Source organism: Electrona antarctica, assembly GCF_951216825.1.
Source record: "Electrona antarctica genome assembly, chromosome: 11".
NCBI lineage: Eukaryota > Metazoa > Chordata > Actinopteri > Myctophiformes > Myctophidae > Electrona > Electrona antarctica.
In genome coordinates this window covers 51,757,050-51,778,142 of record NC_136792.1, presented here as the reverse complement: position 1 = coordinate 51,778,142, position 21,093 = coordinate 51,757,050, and positions in this window count along the sequence as shown.

Below are 21,093 nucleotides of genomic sequence, written 5' to 3'. Positions count from 1 at the left end.
ATTCTAAAATTACAGCAGTGTGTCCTGTCACCTACTCCGCCTGAATTATTTAGTTATTTGTGCATTTAAAAGCGTGACTATAACACCATGAAAGCTGAGCTTGGGGATGGTACTAAATTTACTTTGCCGTGCTTAAAACTATGGCAAAGCTACCCAGGGATATTGCAGTTTGGGAATGTACAATCTACTCAAAGCAATACAATGTGCATGTGTGTTATCTAACATACCATACCAAAAAAATTCACATCCCAGCAGAAATATGGGTCACAATGGAGTTCATTGCAGGATTTGACACTCAATAATTCTTTATCTAATCAACTTAAAAGGGTATCTTTGAAAAACAAAGAAGGGTCCCGCACACTGTCAAAACTTGCCTGATGAAGGTCGAATAGGCCGAAACGTTGAATAAAGAGCAACATTTTTGGCAAGTTTTGACAGTGTGCGCCTATGCGGGACCCTTCTTTGTTTTTCAAAGATACCCTTTTAAGTATGCTTTATTGCCCTACGCACCTGTCAATAGCCTTGAGGTGTGCATCGGCCTTTTGCTAAAAGTTTATCTAATCAACTAACAGTGACAGTATGAGCACATTTATAGGCTTAATAAAAGACACAAAAAGCATTCTGCGGTTCAATATTTATTTCGGTGAACCTTAACTTTGAAGGTTTATACAGTTAACAAAGGTGTGGCCAAATACAAATAAACAAAGATTACATAACGTTGAAATAAACTTGGGGGCCCAGGGCAACATAATACAAAAAAACAACTATCAAATAATATACAGCAGGGATGGGCAACTTAGATGATGGACAGAGGGCCACATTTCATAATAAAAGTAATAAATAAAAGTGTGAAGTGACGCTTTTATCATCATCTCATTCTGGCCATTCACAATTTATGTCTTCACTTGTTTTTCAGCTGTAGGGAAAGCTTGAATTATCCTCTATCAATCTGTAAAGTGTTTACAGATTGAAAGAGGATAATTCAAGCTTTACCTACAGCTGCAATGTTGGTGAGTTTGACGTAGTTTAATATAATTAGATAAGACTTTTCCGTTTGGATGAATGGGCTGTCGTTTTTCTCAACCAAGGTTCATGTTTTAGGTTGTTAGAGAAAGTAAAAGATGAGTGTTATTTGTTTTCTTTCATTTTAGGGATTTTAGCCGGTTGACAGGGGGCAGGGGCATTCGAACATGCAGGGGCTAAATATGTATCTTTTTTACACAATTTTAGTGCAATTTATTTTTGTATTATTTACTATAGTCCTACTAGACCCCAGGAAATTACATCTGGCCACAAAAGATCACAGGATCTACTGAATGTGAAGGGGGTGACAAACTGACATGTAGAGCCAAACACAACACAGTATGGCAGCCCCCTATAGTACCCCACTTCACATTCAGTAGAGCCTGTGAGGCCAGATGTAATTTCCTGGGGTCTAGAGGACTATAGTAAATAATAAAACATATCACTATAAAAGTGTGAAAAAAAGAATACACATTTAGCCCCATGTTCGAATGCCCCAGTCAAAAATAGCTAAAATGAAAGAAAGCAGCAAATGAAAAACAATTTACACTCATCTTTTACTTTCTCTAATAACCTAAAACATGAACCTTGGTTGAAAGAAACTAAAGTTGTCCTTTAAATGGCAGGTAGAAGTTCAGTCGTTCTAGATCCAGCAGTGAATTCAGTATGGCCAGCTGAAGTTTGGCCTTCTTCCTGTCATTTAGTTTGTTCATGCGATTGCCCAGAAAATGCATGAAATGGTGGACATCGTCGGACACTTCCCTTTGGTCTCTTGAGGAGTCTCTTCTCATCTCCTGCAGGTTGTGCAGAAGGCTTCTCTCGAAGGCGGTGGGCTCCTCTTCGTTCCCGCCACCCTGCTGCCCAGAGGCTGTCTGCTGCTGCTGCTGACGCTGACTGGATCCTATTCAACAAAGGTTCGACCATTTATTACATTGTACTGAAATTGATTTGTATAGTAGTCAAATGTGACTATACTGACAGTCACACCAAGTTTAAATCATATATTATTATATTGGGTTTCAGATGTTTTTGTCTAGGCTTTGTACATGTGAATGACTTGTCTGAATGTCTTACCACTTTCAACTCTAGCCTGATGGCTCCTGACAGCTGGGTTCCAGTTTCTGGTCTGACTGGCCGCTAGGAAGTAAGAGTTATCATCTATTAGAGCTTGAATTGTTTTGTTTAATTTGTAAATGTCAATGAGTTGTCTAAATAGCTTACCATTTCCAGAATCTGATGGCAGCCCATGCATCTCAACCACACCGAGTGGTGGCGTTCTCTGGCGAGTGGATGCTTGCCCTCTCCCTCTAACTCCCCCTCTTGTAGCCACGCCATTGGTGACAGTGTAGCTGCTGTGACAGGCTGCTGTGAAATATAGTTATTCATATATTGACCTTGCACTGTTTTTGGATGTGATTTGTACTAATGACTTGTGTGAATGTCTTACCACTTTCTGCAGCTGAGGACCGCAAAGGGTGACCAGTGTTGGATCCAGGTGGTGGTGGTGGGGTTGTCAGATCCAAGGACAGCAGCCAGTCCGGGGTCGGCACCGCTGCTGCGCCTCTACTGTGACAGGCCGCTATGAAGTAAGATTTAATATTCTATCATATAGAGCCTACATTGTTTTTGATTTGTAAATGTCAATGAGTTGTCTAAATAGCTTACCATTTCCAGAATCTGATGGGCTGCCATCACATTCTGGAATCTGATGCCCAGGCGGGTGAGTCGATGCTGCCCCTCTCCCTCTAACCCCCCCTCTTGTTCTCACGCCGCTGGTGACCGTGAGGTTGCTCTGACAGGCTGTTGTGAAATATGGTTATTCATATATTGACCTTGCAATGTTCTTGGATCTGATTTGTACTAATACAGTAACTTGTCTGAATGTCTTACCAATTTCAGCAGCTGGGGTCAGCATGTACCCAGATGGTGATCTGCTGTGCCCAGCTGACTGATGGGACCCTGACGCTCGTCCGGAGCGTTTTCTTTGACTTGCTGCTATGAAGTAAAGTTTAATCACAATATGATATTGAGCTTGTTTTTTTTTTATGTCAATGACTAGTCTGAACATCTTAACACTTTCAGCAGGCTGTTGACCAGGCTCCCTGGCTGGCGCTGACAGCAGAGACTGACTGGGCACTATTAGGTAATGTTGCAAAAACACAAGTATACTTTTGTAAACCCTAAAGCACATCTACTTTTTGGATACATTGCTGCATTCATTTTGGTGTTTGCTTGTGTGACAAGTCTGCATTGGAGACCTCTTTCTGTAATGGGGAGATTATTCTGGATTCTGTTGCAACAGAGCAACTCTTTAAGATATGTCACTAATGTTTGGAGTTGGGTCATGAATATGTTACTACCCAACCTAAACCTCTAGCAAATTGTAATTTTGACTCATCACAATATGTTACCTGTTGGATTCAGGAACTCCATCTGCGATCTGTCAGACTCCTCGGCTACTTCCGCTACGGCAGCTCCACGAGTGGGCTCTGAAATTGTATGCTGCTGATTTGTCTAAAGTAAGGTTTGTACATTCATTTTAAGTGTCTTTACTCTTAATATGGCTTCCTTCTATGAAGTAAGGTTCAACTTCAAACATATATTGTGTACAGCTGTATGGTTTGGATTGGTGTTGTTTGTAAACAGTTATGATTAACATATTACCTCTTTCAGCAGGAAACAACTGGCCAGACACCTGATATGACTGGTGGAGACTTGCGGCTATTAAGAAATGGGAAAGAAAGGGCTTAGGATATTTCTAGATTCAAAAGATAAGCATGGTCTAGCCATCACATTTTCTGAAATGTCAACATACATAGGTAAAATCAGGCCTATTAAGTCTACAGATGCTTATATCAGAATCATGCTATAGAATTATCTAGAGTAGGGGTGTAACGATACATGTTAACAGTGATGTGATATGTATCATGACACATGGTTGACGATACGATACATGGATGATATTGGTTCATTATGGCGATATGATACGATTCATTGATTTTAAATCGATACAGTAACTATTTAGCAAAGACATGAAATCTGTGTAAACCATGTGGACATAGCAGGTTTAAGGGAGACATTATATAATGGATATAAAGTAAACAGTGTTTTGGCAAATACAAGGACATTATATTTGAACACATGGACAAACCTGCACCTTTGCATGAACATAGAGCATGATCATTTTGATAGAAATGCCTTCTGTCAAAATCACACCCTCATATGGTGATTTGGTAAATGTGTAGAGTATGTTTTGTTCACCTTTGTGTATGTTGCAATGTATTTGGTGTGCATGTTGGAAAACATGCAGCTATTCTATTGTATGTGCAAGGAAAAATAATGGACCAGAGGGACTTCCACACAGACTGCATAACAATGCAAGCATGTAGACAGAATAGAAAAGCAAAAACACTGTAAAGTGACATGCTTTGATCTGTTCTATTCCCAAATATAAGGTTAAAAAAAATGTGTTAAGTGTTGCATCTGTTAACACTCAAGAGTAATATGCATCTTACCACTGTCTGTGTCAGCCGCCAAGGAGTAGTGGCTGGGATGCTGATGATGCTGAATTTCCTCCGTGAAAGGATCGAAAATATTTATTGTGTACTTATTGTGTTGAATTTGGAAACAGTCATGAGTGATACATTCTTACCTGCATCAGGGAATAGGTCCTGGAATAGGTCCTGGTTGGCAGGGTGCTGTTGACTGTTGTCTATTAAGGTTGAAAGATTTATTGTTGAGCCTTTTGAATTGACCCGTTGTGTTCTACCTTTTGTAAACAGTCATTACTAATATTTATCTTACCAGTTGGGTAGTTGGAGGTAGTGTCTCTCTCCATAACATGGGGCTCCAAAAACAACATTATTTCATACAGTGGCCACTTGTATTTTAACGTGTCCCCCCCACTGCCACTTTTGGGGTTTCTCCTTCTTTTCCTTTCCCTCATAAATTGACTCCGGAGGGCCCCCCACCTCTCAGCACACCTGCCTTCTGTGTATGGATGACACAAAACGTACATGAAGTGTAACACAAATGTAAAGGGCTTGATAGATATGTAGACCTATCCAATCATTAAAGACTGAATCAATCAACATAGTTTGTATTCTGTCCTATTTAAATACCTGGCCAATGCTATACATTGCAGGGGTCTGTTTATGTCTGGTCCCTCCAACAAGCATCTCCCCTTCATATTTACATGATAAAGTCTAGTAGGCCTATATACTGTTGATAGTGAGTAGTTGAGTAGTGTATATTCAAAGTATGCTACTCTGTATCGCATACAAGAAGAGTGGGCACCTCAATGTTAAATAGGCTATGTTGTCTTAAATGTACATGAAAAAGAAATGTAGGCCTATATATTAGGGAAATGACCCTAACTAATGTAAACTAGGCTATACATGATGTGGACATAGCCTACCTCATACCTACATTTATCCTTCAAGGTATTGTTTATGGGAAAAAATATTGGATGTAGGCCTACAGGTTTTGGTGAAATGTGTGGCAATGTGTGTGACCAGTGACAACTTGCCCATTTGTCCTGTTTAATGGTAGGGCCTGCATCATTCTAGCCCCATATGTGCCCTCTCCCTACGCTCATTCTGTAGCTCTTACAGAATGAGCGTAGGAAGAGGGCACATATGGGGCTAGCATCATTCATTGATTATATGGCTGACGGCCGAGCTACACCAGGCTTTTAGTTCCAGTCCCATTTTAAAGTGCGCGTATGATAATGTGGGGCTCGGTGTAGCTCGACCGTTACTAGACGGGCACACACCAGATAATGTGCGTGCAACGCAGGCGCCTGGTATCATTGATATCAATTGGATATTTTCCAAATGGTGATGTATGCGCACAGTAAAAGTCACACGCATACGCGCAAGCGCTTTGAAAAGCCTGGTGTAGCTATTTCTGAATATATTATTTGCGACTCTTGTACCTTTGTGGAAGAGGCTATGTAGGCCTAAAAGTGTACCTAACAAAATACTGAAGCCTATAGGCCTAATGATTTACATTTTGTCAAGTGAGTCAGGCCTTAGGCCTGACTCACACCTTCGCATCTAGCATACAACATTGATGCATGCTAGATGTATGAAAGGGTTTGTTTACATCTTGCCCCAATGCATTTCCAATGGAAGTCACATGGTTTGACACAACATTTGTGTTGTATGGCTTTCGGCTGTGTTTCGACTGCCCCCCCCCCCTCATACAACGCAAATGTTGTGTCAAACCATGTGACTCCCATTGGAAATGCATTGTGAGCTTGCATCAGTCAATAAGTCTCATACAACAAGCATACATCAATCTGTTGTGCACGTGTGAGTCGGGCCTTAGACAGGTCTCAAAGCCAATCTTTTAGCACACACACGCACGCATGCGCGCACGCATGCGCGCACGCACGCGCGCACGCACGCGCACGCGCACACACGCACACAGCCAGACAAGACCCAGCCCACAGCCCTGTCAATTAAATCGGGATCAGCCCTACTACTATACTCTGAAAAGCCCCGCCTTCCATTTCCCCCAAACCGGGAGGTATAATGAGGACAGAACATTGACCCAAACCGGGAGGTATAATGAGGACAGAACATTGACCCAAACCGGGAGGTATAATGAGGATAGAACATTGACCCAAACCGGGAGGTATAATGAGGACAAAACATTGACCCAAACCGGGAGGTATAATGAGGACAGAACATTGACCCAAACCTGGAGGTATAATGAGGACAGAACATTGCCGTTCTGATCAAAACCATGGAGAGTGACGTAGATTTAGAAAGAATAGACCGTTTTGTAAAATAATATATATATATATATTTTTAGTTTAATAGTGGTTGTGGTGTCAACAATATCAACATGAAGTCTTGCTTCAGTCCAATGATGTTAATGTCAGGAACACAGTTTTGCATTAAAAAGCCATGTTGGTGAATGATGGTATTTAATTCTGGTCCATGGAGCAACACGCAAGTCAAATTTGAATGTGACACAGAGGCCTCATTTTACTGGACGAGGCAAATGGATGTGTATAGCACATTTCAACAAGGCCACTCAAAGTGTTTTACATACAACATTAAGCAACAAAAGAGACAGAGAAAAAAACAAAAAACTTAAGACAAATGAAATCATTATTAACTAACAAAGTTTGCCTCCAAAAATGTTTGAATTTAATCCACAACACAGATTTATACAATATGTAGTGGGGGTCCCATGCTTCATCTCTCTCTCAGCAAAGGGGCCCTTGGACTGAAAAACATTGAAAGCGATTGTGACATAAAAACTAAAGTTTTTGTATTTTGTCTCCACCAGGCCGAAGGCATGGACAGAGACTATGTTTTGCACTCCGTCCGTGTGTGTGCGAGTCTGTGTGTGTGTGTGTGTGTGTGTGTGTGTGTGTGTGTGTGCACGTGTGCGTGTGTGTGTGTGCGCGTGTGTGTGTCCATCCGTCTGTTACCAGCTAACCCTTAACCCGGTCGATGCCAAATTTTGCACGCCCACTCCCTGGATGCCAACGATGAACCCCTGCCCAAATTTTCCAGAACGGCCTCTTATAGCGCCACCAGGAGGCCGACTTTTTAAAAAACACATTATTTGATATTACTCCTCCAGATAGATAGATAGATTCTTTATTATTGTGTCATGCACCCAAGGCGCCCAGCCCACATGGACTTATAGGACACACCACAAATCATTGCGTCAGTATTGCATTGTGTACAGGAAACAGTTTTCTTTTCTTTTTTTTCTTTTTTTTTTTTTTTTACACAAACAAAACATTCTGCCTTTTTTCCCACGCTTTGCATAAAAAGTCTGCTAAAGCAAAAATACCTTTCCTAAAACAAAATTCCAACTTTTCGTAGTCCTCTAACCAGAAAAAGTTTCTTTCCAAAAATCCCACAAATCATTTCAGATTATCTTTATAGTCATGTGTTCTAATTCAGGGGTTCTCAACGTTTTTGGCCGGGGACCCCCGAAAATGCTTTGGCAACGTCTCGGGACCCCCGCCCCGCCCCCTCCCGACCCCCAATATAAATTGACTGCTACAATAACCTTAAACCATTTTGGGCGGGAACCCCTTTTGATGTTTTAAGCATTGTTATAATTTAGCTATTGAAAAATAGCAGATCTACAAGCTCATAGCGCGCCACCGAGTGGCGCGCTATGAACTTGTAGGTCTGCTATTTTTGAAAAATCGTGAAAATAAAATTTAAAAAAGAACGTTTTTTTTTTTTTTTTTTTTTGAAGATAATTTGGGGACCCCCTAAAATAATTTGGCGACCCCCCGAGGGGTCGCGACCCACGGGTTGAGAACCCCTGTTCTAATTGGCTAACATTGGCTTTCAAAGTTTGCAGGATTGGCCCGTTTTGAACAAAAAGCCTCAAATCATGAACACAGTGTGCAATTTAAGTTAAATCTTTCACAGACTTTCCTACTAGGCTGAGGAATATATCCCACCCTTTTCACATTGGCCTGCACCACCAACAGGTGGATTTTTGGAACAAAATGCCTCAAATCATCCGATTGCCATCCAAGGCGTAAGAAGAAATGACACCCTTTTCACATTGGCCTATTATAACGCCACCAGGAGGCCACAACCTGACCTGCCCTGGTGGAGACCTGTGCCCCAAGGGGCACTTAATCTCGTTTTTTTTTTGGATTTTCTGAGCTCAATTGCACCCAAAAAAACAGAACTTTTAACATTCAGTAGATCTGGGGTTTTCTGGCTCGAACAAGTGCTCTGATTTTCCTGCTGACTGTGATGTCACAGCCTGCAAATGCCATGACAATGGTATTTACCAGCAGATGTCACTGTTTTCACTGTTTTCCTGTTTTCATTGCAGCTCAAAAAGGCTTCACAGACACAGAAAAAAACCCAGACCACAGAAAATCCACTGAATGTTCAAAGTTCAGGTTTTGAAGACCCCTGGCTGAGAGTGGGTGGAGTCGGATCATGTGGTTCCAATCATTTCACTTAGTGGTGGGTGGGGTCTGGTGTTAGCCTTATTAGGCACACCTGAGGTAGGCCTATATAGGCCCAGGTAGAATTATCAGAGCAAACATTTGGTCTGAAGGGTGAAGAGGTTGAGCTCCATGGCTGTGTCTTTGATGCTTTAATAATTAAAACATCATCATCATCATCATCATGTTTTCATCACAATCATATGTACACAGAGACTGAAATAAAACCATCTCATGAACCCTGACACCCTGGTCCTCATACTTTGGCAGGCATGCCGCTGTAGGAGTTAAATGTGTTAGCCAGTGAATGTTCCACCCAATCCACAGAGTTGCAACTGTACGTGGTACATTTGTATTATTATTGTTTTCACTCTACAGCAAGTCTCTCTCAAAATAAGTTCAAACCAGATCTACGTTGTGAACGTAGATCTGCTGGTAAACGTTCCCCCCAAAATAGGGATGCTGGGGTTCAAGTTAAGTTAGGGCAAATAAAGTAAATAAAGTATGGGTGTGTCATACACAAATCATCGCCACATCGTTGTTGGACAAGGCTATCCAACCAAGGGCAATGTTTGCCTAATGACTGTGTGTGACGGGTCATTAAATATGACTTTCCATAGAATGACCATCAACAGAAACACTGATCTGTGCAGCTGTACAACAAGCAATACAGTGGAGGGAGAAGCAGGGAAGGGAATGGTTAGAGGAGGTAAAGTGGAGAGTACATCATGTGAAGGACGTCGTGCTATCGGGAAGACTGACCGTCTGAAGACGAGACTTCAACACTTCAACACCCAACTCAGAGATCTGAGACACTCTGCTGGCATCCAAAACGTGAGATCACTTTAACCTTGTGTTCATTGTTCATTACAATAGTTGTTGTTTTTAGAAGAACATTTTGAAAAGTTGTTTGTTTAAAATATTAAGATGTGTCATTTTTATATTCAGTCAACTGCACTCAAATCTGTCCATTATGTCTTTATCTTCTGAACCAGCTGCAGGACACACGCAGAATCTTAAGATGAACGACACCCTGGGAAATGGCACCGACTCCTACATCCCCTCCAACTACGATGCCATCTACATGCCCATAGTCATCACCACTCTGGCTATCGACCTCATCCTGGTTCTCCCCAGCAACATCTACGTCCTGTGGCTGATACTGAGTGGAGCTGGTGGGACGATAGCCTCCGAGTTCTTCTATCTCAACCTGACTGCATCTGTGATCATCTCAACCCTGGGCTCTGTCTTTTACTTTGCAAATCACTTCACATACAACAATGTTATTTATATGGTTGCAATGTTCATCGATGTTTTGTTTTTCTGGTTCTCTGTCCCATCGTTCCAATGTTGTATCTGTGTGGAGCGTTACATAGCGGTGGTTCACCCTGTGGTGTTTCTCAGATACAAAGCTCTCCGGCACAGGGTGGCCTGTTGCTGCGTTGTCTGGCTGATGGTGCTTGCACTCGGCTCGTTTTCGTTTCCGAGTGTGAGAGTGGTGCGTTACATCTTTCTGGGCTTTAGCATTGTGTGCATTTCTGTGCTGTCTTTCTGCTGCCTCTCGGTCCTCAGAGCTCTGAAACAGCCTGGACCAGGAGAAGGACAGAGGGATGGTGGCAATGACATGAAGAGAAGGGCTTTTAGGATTATTCTCATCAGCTTGGTAGTAATGGTAGGGACTACTATAATGAGCTGTATTCCCTATATTCTGTTTGAACTGTACTGGACTACTACTACTACTACTGAACTGGTCAGCCCAGTTGCTATATTAATCACATATAAATTAGCCAGGGTGTCAGGGTTTGTTCATCCTTTGCTCTACTTCTACAAAGCTGGGAAACTGCCATGCTTCAATTCAGTCAGACAACTCAAGAAGGATGTAATATATATTTATTGAATATAGATGAGCAATACAGTATATTTATTATGGTTTGGCGATGTATTGGATCTGCTTTTTAGGTACTTAGATCAAGCGCATCAGTCCCGACCATAGGGACTCTGAATCCCCCGTACCTAAACAGTAGATCCAAAACGACAGGTGGTAGCTGGGGTGGAGGTGGGTGCGCAGAAGGTTTGTATACAGCGGCACGCTGATACAGTAGCAGCAAGCAAGTTGTATACTGCAGCGCGCAGGTATACGGTAGCAGCAGCGAGCAAGCAAGCAGAAGGAGGAATGCAAACCTCCGGTTAAAGTAGCCGGTATGAAGATGGAGTGAGTGTGTGATTGGCTGAGTGAATCATGTGAATGGGAGCGTGATGCTGAGGCGGTACTGAGGTTCCCTGACTGAACTTGCTCTGCGCATGTCTACGACAGGCGCAAATGCTCATTTCAGTCAGACAACTCAAGAAGGATGTAATATATATTTATTGAATATAGATGAGCAATACAGTATATTTATTATGGTTTGGCGATGTATTGGATCTGCTTTTTAGGTACTTAGATCAAGCGCATCAGTCCCGACCATAGGGACTCTGAATCCCCCAAACACAGCACAAAACATCCGAATCCCCCAAAAAGCAGATCATTCAACACCAACCTTAAGCTATACATGTGTACAACAGAGCACCTGTTGTTTCCTGAAACAGGAAGACCATACCGATATCCATTCCACGCAGAGACAGAAAAAAAAAAAAAGAAAAAAAAAGTGTGGGCTTGGATCAGACATAGGTCATGCTAACATTATGTGATGACTAGGTCAATGTGTTCAACAGAGCACCTGTTGATCCCTGAAATTCAGGGATCAACAGGTGTCCTGGTTGCCACTGCACAGACAACCAGGAACGAAAGGGACATTCTATCATTATAATTAATATCTGAAATCAGTACCCAGTAGCCTACCACCTGGAGCTGCGAGTTAGCGAGCCTTGCAGAAAGCGCAGCGCATATAAGCATGATCATAAAGGCAGCAGCAGTAAACTATGCCGCCTGGCACAGCGCATATAAGCATGATCATAAAGCGCAGCAGTAAACTATGCCGCCTGGCACAGTGCATATAAGCATGATCATAAAGCGCAGCAGTAAACTATGCCGCCTGGCACAGTGCATATAAGCATGATCATAAAGCGCAGCAGTAAACTATGCCGCCTGGCACAGTGCATATAAGCATGATCATAAAGCGCAGCAGTAACTATGCCGCCTGGCACAGTGCATATAAGCATGATCATAAAGCGGCAGCAGTAACTATGCCGCCTGGCATAGTGCATATAAGCATGATCATAAAGGGGCAGCAGTAACTATGCCGCCTGGCATAGTGCATATAAGCATGATCATAAAGCGGCAGCAGTAACTATGCCGCCTGGCATAGTGCATATAAGCATGATCATAAAGCGGCAGCAGTAACTATGCCGCCTGGCACAGTGCATATAGTATGATCATAAAGCGGCAGCAGTAACTATGCCGCCTGGCACAGTGCATATAGCATGATCATAAAGCGGCAGCAGTAACTATGCCGCCTGGCACAGTGCATATAGTATGATCATAAAGCGGCAGCAGTAAACTATGCCGCCTGGCATAGTGCATATAAGCATGATCATAAAGCGGCAGCAGTAACTATGCCGCCTGGCATAGAGCATATAAGCATGATCATAAAGCGGCAGCAGTAACTATGCCGCCTGGCATAGTGCATATAAGCATGATCATAAAGCGGCAGCGGTAACTATGCCGCCTGGCACAGTGCATATAAGCATGATCATAAAGCGGCAGCGGTAACTATGCCGCCTGGCATAGTGCATATAAGCATGATCATAAAGCGGCAGCAGTAACTATGCCGCCTGGCATAGTGCATATAAGCATGATCATAAAGCGGCAGCAGTAACTATGCCGCCTGGCACAGTGCATGATCATAAAAGCGGCAGCAGGTAAACTATGCTACCTGGCACAGCACATATAGCAAGCATGCAGAAGCAGTTTAAGAGTATTTATAATACCCTGCAGCATAGGGAGCTAAATAATGAATATATGTAGCATGTGTGTAGCATTTGGAACTTTCGGTGCTGCTGTGGTAGCTGCGCCGATCCTGAAGAGTGTGACGTGTAGCGATCAGGAGGCAGCCCACGGCCTTGACACAGAAGATGCAGCTTTTGCAGAACCAAGGACCGGATATGGCTTCCCGGAATCCATCATGAACAGGGGCTCATGACATTTGCGGATGGACATCATGGCAGAAAACGAGGCATGGAAGAGAAAGGACAAAGACCAGTGTTAGTTGCTGTCACAGATATACCTTAATGAAATTAGTTGTTTTGAGTGATTTTATGGTGGGCATCCAAGCAAAGTCAGAAGTGGAAATATCATGCATAGGATTCACCACATCTTAGAAACCCATAGAAGGAAGTGAGACATCTGATTGTATGAGATCTATGTAAGGTAAGACTGAAACCCTTGGAGTTTGAGAACCAGTTGAAAAGTATTGAAAGAGTAATAGGATTGCCAGTAGATTACTCACTGAATGATCTGGAGTAAAGCTGAACGTCAGCTATAATGCCTTTGAGATTAAAACAGTTAACTAAAGCACTACAAAATAGGATACACAGAAAGCAACTTGGAAAGATGAATAGGACCCTGCAGAGTCATAGGTTTTAAGCCGATTTGGCTGAAGCTTGCAGCTGTTTAAGAGAAGGCAGGAATAGTTTAGCATGGTTTGATTGAAAGTTACCAGGCTACTTCGAACCCATCAGCATGGCCTCTGGGCTAGAACATGAAATTAAACAGGACAAGCATCTCTACGTTGACAAACCTGGAATTAAAAACAGGTCTTAGAATTAAATAGTCCATAACACAGGTCCACGTTATACCACTGAGTAGCCTGTTGATAGATGGAACAGAGGAGCGTCCTTATTGATGGGTGATTGCAGATTCATTCATAATGACTGATCCGTTTCCCATTCCAGGTTTTATCCGACCAAAAGCAAGCCACCGCTGCTTATAAGGTAGCTCCAATAGCACAGAAGACTTACATCTGCCGGCAAATATTGAATTCAGCCATTTATCTGCAACCCATCTCCCTTCGTACTCTTCCCCCAACCGTAAAAGGAGCTGCGTCCATGTCAACAACTAATGTTACAGATGTTTCGGCCGAAACACTACTTAAGTGGCTGAGCGACTGCGTGTGAATATGGAATTGAGAACTAAGAGAACAAATGCAGCCTAGGTGAAGATGCAGCTTGATTAACTGATGACCTGCCTCATGGTTTCGGTAGCAGCAAATCCACGAATACCGTCAATGTGAGCCTATCCGGTAATGGCCGCAGCTGCGATGAAGACTGTATGCGGCAACCCACAGGAAGGACCTTCCCAGCACCCAAGGTTCATCCCATCAGTATGATCACCATAAAGGCCTGTCGCTCAGGAAATGGAAAACAGAAGCAGTATGAGGTCAGGCTATGAATGAATATCACTTTAAAATGACATGGATATAGCTAAAGTTGACGTTAAAAGCAAGTTAGCTTCAGTCATAGTGTAGTATCATCTAAGCCGTAACGCTAATAGAATTAAAATCATCATTTAGCAGCAGTGTTAGCAACGCGGTAACACCATACCTCTTTTCCTGGGCTGAGCATAGGAGAAACACCACACCTGTTTCTGGGCTAAGCATAGCATAAATGTTAGCAATGAGCCAATTCCTGTCTTTAAAGACGTTTATTTTAATGTTAAACACTTCCCTGGCGCGCCATATGCACTTACCTGAAAAACAGAGCCATAGAGTAAGAATGGCGCGGCTCTTCTACAAATGGGTAGAAGGACCGAAGTAGGCAGAAATGCATGGACCCATGCAACAGCCCAGCTTTAGTGATCTTAAATCCCTATATGTTAGATTGTTTGTAGTAACCATACGACAAACACATTAGAGACTTTAGTCATCACTGAATAATACTTTTAAAAACAGTTGTCATGTTGCACACGTGCCTAAAAATAGCTCTTATTTGCGCCGCTGAAACCTCGTTGAAAACAATGTATTCAAACTCTGCTTGTCCGCCTTTCAGACTGCATGAACAGCGCTCGGTTTCTACCCCCTCATCGTAACTCTTCTATTAGATGGCTCTGCTGTAACCTATGCCACCAATTTCTCCAAGCATACTTGCATAGGCGGCCCAGCGCGTTAAGTCCGGGGGTGCTTGAGGGCTGAAGCACCCACTGACACAATGGACGCGTTCAGAAATAGCGCACTGAGCGCACTGTGCAATGCAAACAAATGGACGAGTGCGCTCCCGCACTGGGGGCAGGGCAGGGGGGGGGGGGGGGGGGGGGGCACCCACTGTCGTTATAAGAACTTTAGCGCCCGCATAGGCCTATATCCCGTGCGTCCGTACCATAGACTTGTTTCTCCAATTATGAGCATGAGCATATATTTTTTTTAACCATCCGTGAGCACTTCTGCATCTGATTAATTGAAAAGAAGGACCCCAACGTAACCAAGCCAAAGTGCTTTTCTGGGCATTTTTAAAATCCTCTAGCTGCAGACCACTTATATTGAACTGCGCTTTGACAACTGGTAATAGTTTGCAATAGATCTTCCTGATCATTAATCCCCTATCAATTAGCCTCCTAAAGACCTCATAATACTAATGAAAAATATTGTTGTGATTCCTGAATGTGCAAGCATCCACCTTATAGCCAAGTAAATCCTTTACTTTAAACAGCAGGATCATTTAGTTTATATAGTTAGCATGAATCATTTGGCATTATATTGATTCCTCCAGCCAAAGATATCCAGCATGCTCTGCCCACCCTAGGCCCATGATATGGTACAATTCACACTGAAATATTCCTTGGGACCCAGCAGCCATGTGGGCCTATGCAAACTAGCAACCTCTACTCCCTCAGTTGCTCTGGTCAACTCCATTTACTTCTGACTGATGCTGCATTGGACATTTCATTCTGATCAGAGAACTTGTGTTGCCATATTGGAAGAGACAAGCAGCCAGGTCCGCGAAAACAAGCCACAAAAACAATCTTGAATCCTTATGAAAACAGTCCAAACAACGTCAATAATTTTAACAACATATTAAACTAAGGGTGCTTCAAATGCACCGTGGGTTTAACAACGACGTTTACCCGGCAAGTGACTTAAATAAAACAAGCCCAAGACGCTTATAATGACCAGACGTGGCAACATGCCTGACAGACGCGATGCGGACATACTCAGAGTAATCTAGTAATAGTGGCGACTTCCGTGGCAACAATGGAATGCGGAAGTGCTCATTCTATCTCAACGGGATAGTTCCAGCCATAGGAACGATGTTGGAACTGGAGATCAAAGCGTGTCGCCACTCTCCTCCTACTTTACCTCTGGACAACCTAGTCGCAGACTAGTGTACTTTTAATCCATATTACGTCCACATATTGACTAGTAGGCCTACTACTACGCAGTCAAGACAAGAATGCGCACTAAACGTGACCGCTGTCTGAATGATTATAAAACATTGGCCTGGATTTACATGTGAAGAACGGCGGAGAAGCAGAGCAACTCGATAGCAGGTAAGCTGCTTCCTTGACTAGTGTTGTGAGCAGGACAGACCCAACGTGACATTCATTGGCTAACAAATGCGATCTCGGTGTTTGAGGCACAACGATAAAATGGCAACAGAAGAGAACATTTAAGCAGCAGCTTCAACTTGATCTAGGTTCCGTCGGTGAACAAAGCAGTGCACGTTCTTCCCACCAATTCAAACCCCCTGACTTACCAGGTTTGCGTGGAAAACCGTGAAAGCAACGTCAGCAGCAGTAGAATTGAGCAGAAGGTTTGTATACAGCGGCACGCTGATACAGTAGCAGCAAGCAAGTTGTATACTGCAGCGCGCAGGTATACGGTAGCAGCAGCGAGCAAGCAAGCAGAAGGAGGAATGCAAACCTCCGGTTAAAGTAGCCGGTATGAAGATGGAGTGAGTGTGTGATTGGCTGAGTGAATCATGTGAATGGGAGCGTGATGCTGAGGCGGTACTGAGGTTCCCTGACTGAACTTGCTCTGCGCATGTCTACGACAGGCGCAAATGCTCATTTAAAGGGCTCTAAAAGCAAGAAAGATCTCTTAACCAGACCTGTGTGTAATATTACACCCATGACCAAGCTCCGCACCATGGGCGACCGGGCATTCTGCTCCACTGCCCCACGCCTGTGGAATGCCCTCCCCGACCATTTGAGAGCAGCACATAAACATACCTTTTTAACAAAGCTTTTGCTTAGTCTATTTTTCTCCTCAGTCTCGTTTCCCTTATCTCTACTGTAATTTACTCTATGCATTGATTACTTTTCAATCTACTTTTAACCCCAAGAAGGATTAAAACAATGTTGTTGCAGATGTTTTGTTTGTTTGTTTTGCCGTCGCTAATTGTATACTATTGTTTCTAAACCCTATAGCAGTTTGTGATTTGGAAATGTATGTATTATAATTATTACAATTATTATTATTATTATTATTATTATTATTATTATTATTATTATTCAGCTATTTGTTGTTGTAATAAATATAGCCTAGTAATGAATTACTCATGGTAAGAAAACTATACATTATTGTTCATCAAACATTGTTTAGTTTATTCAAAAGCTGAAATGATTACTCCTCAAGCTGACTCTTATAGCAGGTGATTTGACACCACTTTATCTGAAATAATACTAGTGAAGGGTGATGACCCACCCTTTTTCCCCCTCACTGTATATCAGTCTGACACACATCCACTGATGAAAACTAAATGGAAACTAAATGAAAACTAAACTAAAACTAAGACTAAATTGACAATTTTGTCGACAAATAAAAACTAGACTAACATGTTAGGAAGGGACTAGTGGACAAGAGATCCAGTATAAGTAATTTTACACTTGGTTGCATGCTGAAAATAGAAAAATAGCTTGTAGATCTGCTATTTTCAGCAAGTGTAAAATCTGTCATTACAACGGCATCCAGGCCCGCCAAAATACATTGTAGTCAACTAAATCAACTGTAGATAAAATCGCATGACACTTAGTCGACTAAAACTAGACTAACACTAAAACATTCCAGGTGACTAAAATATGACTAAAACTAAGTTTCAGTCCAAAGACTATGATTGAACTAAAATAGAAATTAGCTGCCAAAAACAACAGTGTACTGTAATTCTGCAAACTGTTAATAAATACTTCAATCAATCAGTCATTTAATCAGGAGTGTGATCACATGGTTATAGCTCGCAGGTGGTTTAAGTTTAGACATGGGTTTGATGTGTGGTTTAATTACATAACTGTATTTAAGCACTTACCATTTCCTTTCTAAATGTTGTGTTATGGATTCATATGCACTGTCTACAAAATGTGACCTGTTCAATTAACTACTTTAAAAATCACACCTGTGTGAAGTGAGGGGTCGCTAATATATTATAGTCTAACTCATGTTGATTAGGTGATGTAATGTTGATGTAAAACAAACGGTGCAAACACAAACATTAAACGCCATTAAGCGCTCCTCGAAAAGTCATCAATTTGTATATGATTGTGATGGAATCTGTAGAATCAGTGCAAATACAACTATGGTAAGGATATATTATATTGTATTGTCTGAAACCTTCAGAGAACTATGGCACAACACACACACACACACACACACACACACACACACACACACACACACACACACACACACACACACACACTCACACTCACACTCACACTCGTGAGTACAAATTAATAAAGCGGGTTAAAACAACAAATTCCAGGCCGTATTCCCATTGTGGTCCTCACATAAAAACAAGACAAATCACCTTTCTTTGTTTTTAGTTTATAACCTTTTTAACTATTTTTCACCCTAATAAAGTACTATTTATTCTATTTGTCCTGTAAAGTGCACTTTGAGCACCTTGAAAAGTGCTATATAAATCATATACTAATTCCAAAACGAACAAGCGTGTTAAATGAACACTTTTCATAACAAATGACATCACATATCAGAACACAACAACATATAACAACAAAACAAACCTTTCACTGGAACCTTTTCCATCAGTCCATGATGTGATTGACTGTTTAAGAGCTCTCCAGTTCAAAGTCTGGTTTGTTGCAGTGTCCAGGCTGGTCCACTGGGTGGCACCAAATCTATGTGAAAGTTCCCTTGCCTGTCAGAGTTCCCTTGCCCCAGATCCTGCAGTATGGATCTTAGGTCTGACTTGAATCAAATTCAAGGTATTGCTTCTAAATAATTGGCACGTTCAGCTTAAATTCTAAAATATCTACACCTCTTGAGATTCATGATGGGTTTAAAACAAAATTACACTCTGGTATGGGTTCGCATTATGTAACTCCAAACATTATATCTTCAATAGTTGCTCCATTGAGATTTGAAAGTGATCCAAATTCCTCTTTGACTTACATTCAGTGATGGAAGAAGTGCTTACAGTCACATGTTTTAGAATTTATTTGAGTAAAAATACAATGTTATTGGCATCAAAATGATGAACCTGAAGTACCAAAGTAAAAGTACTCATTACTGGTTATTTCTAATACAAAAGGTTGAAGTGGTTAATGTATATATTGTAATATAAGTTATTCTAAATACACAAAGTAACTAGTACCTAAAGTTCCCAAATGATTGTAGTGAAGTAAAAGTATTGAAAATGTTAAATACTGCTGTAAAATAAAAATGACTCAAAATTGTACTTAAGTGCAGTACTTCAGTACTTGAGTAACTTAGTTACTTATGCCTACATTGCACAGTTAGGGGCGACTCACACCTTTACATCTAGTATACAACATTGATGCATGCTAGATGTAAGCAAGATGTAAGTTTCATGGCCGCCCCAATGCATTTCCAATGGAAGTCACATGGTTTGATAAAACATTTTGGACTACAAGCTGTTGTATGGCTTTCGGCTGTGTTTCGACTGCCCCCCTCCCCCTCATACAACACAAATGTTGTGTCAAACCATGTGACTCCCATTGGAAATGCATTGCGAGCTTGCATCAGCTTTACATCTCATACAACAAGCATACATTAATCTGTTGCGACCGTGTGAGTCGCCCCTTAGACAGGTCTCAAAGCCACTCTTTGAGACACTCAAGTGTGTGTGTTTGTGTGTCCAGCCTGGCAAATAACTAATTAATAATGATGATAATGAGAAAGGGTTGTATAATTCTTCAATAGCAGAGTGAAACTCCGGAAATGTAAAAATACTTTTAAAGTATTCAGATTACAATTGGTGCTCAAACATAAAACCCCAGGCAGGGAGCATTTAAAATGAAATTTATCAAAATGGTTATAAACCTTTTAAAACAAGTAAATATTAAACTTTAATGTTATAATGTTAAACCTATATTAACCTTTTAGATTGTTAAGTTTAAGAATTAGCTTTAACAGGAATACTTTAAGTAAACTACCTTTAGATAAATAGTCAGAGTACAGGAAGTACATTAGGCCAATGAGAGGTAAATGTTAATAATTTAGAAGGATAATTATTATTAATAGATGTATCTGTTTAAAATACAAAGTAATTAGTATATATTTAGTAAGTATAAAACAAGTGAGCAATTCTCCATTATGTCCCAATCAACTCTATAAAAGCACCATAAAAGTGATAGACAGTGGTAAGTTATAGATGATATAACAGAATAGTCACGTGAAAAAATGATATTACCTGAAATAAGATGAAGCAGACACAAGGATTGGAATAATTAAGGCAAATTAATTTAGTTTTGATCTTAATTCTCAAAAAGTATTTTTGAGAATAGCATGGTACGGTGTCAGTCTGTCATTGGGTGGATGGCATAGAAGGCACAAGTCAGAGTTCCAGAACCCTCTCGCCTGTTCGTTGTTCATGACGTCAAGAGGAAGGCCTCGGAACACTATCAGAAGATTGTTTGTGATACATAAACCCAAATACAGACGGACAGTCTGGTAAATAAATGTTAATTTTCATGGTGTGGTGTTGACCTTCCAGACGGCCGTCCTTACGGGAGAGAGTGAGAGAATATGAGGTTAAGGGCCATACAATGAAACGGAATGTCAGAAAGGATCCAACAACTGCCTTATCAAAGTTGGTGGTGTGTCTTTATATACTGTCAATTACTTGCATGAGAGGGGGAGAGGTGGTGGAGTTATTTGCTTTAGCAGACAGTTTGAGGGTCCAATGGAGTTAAGAGGTTTTTGTCCCAATCACTC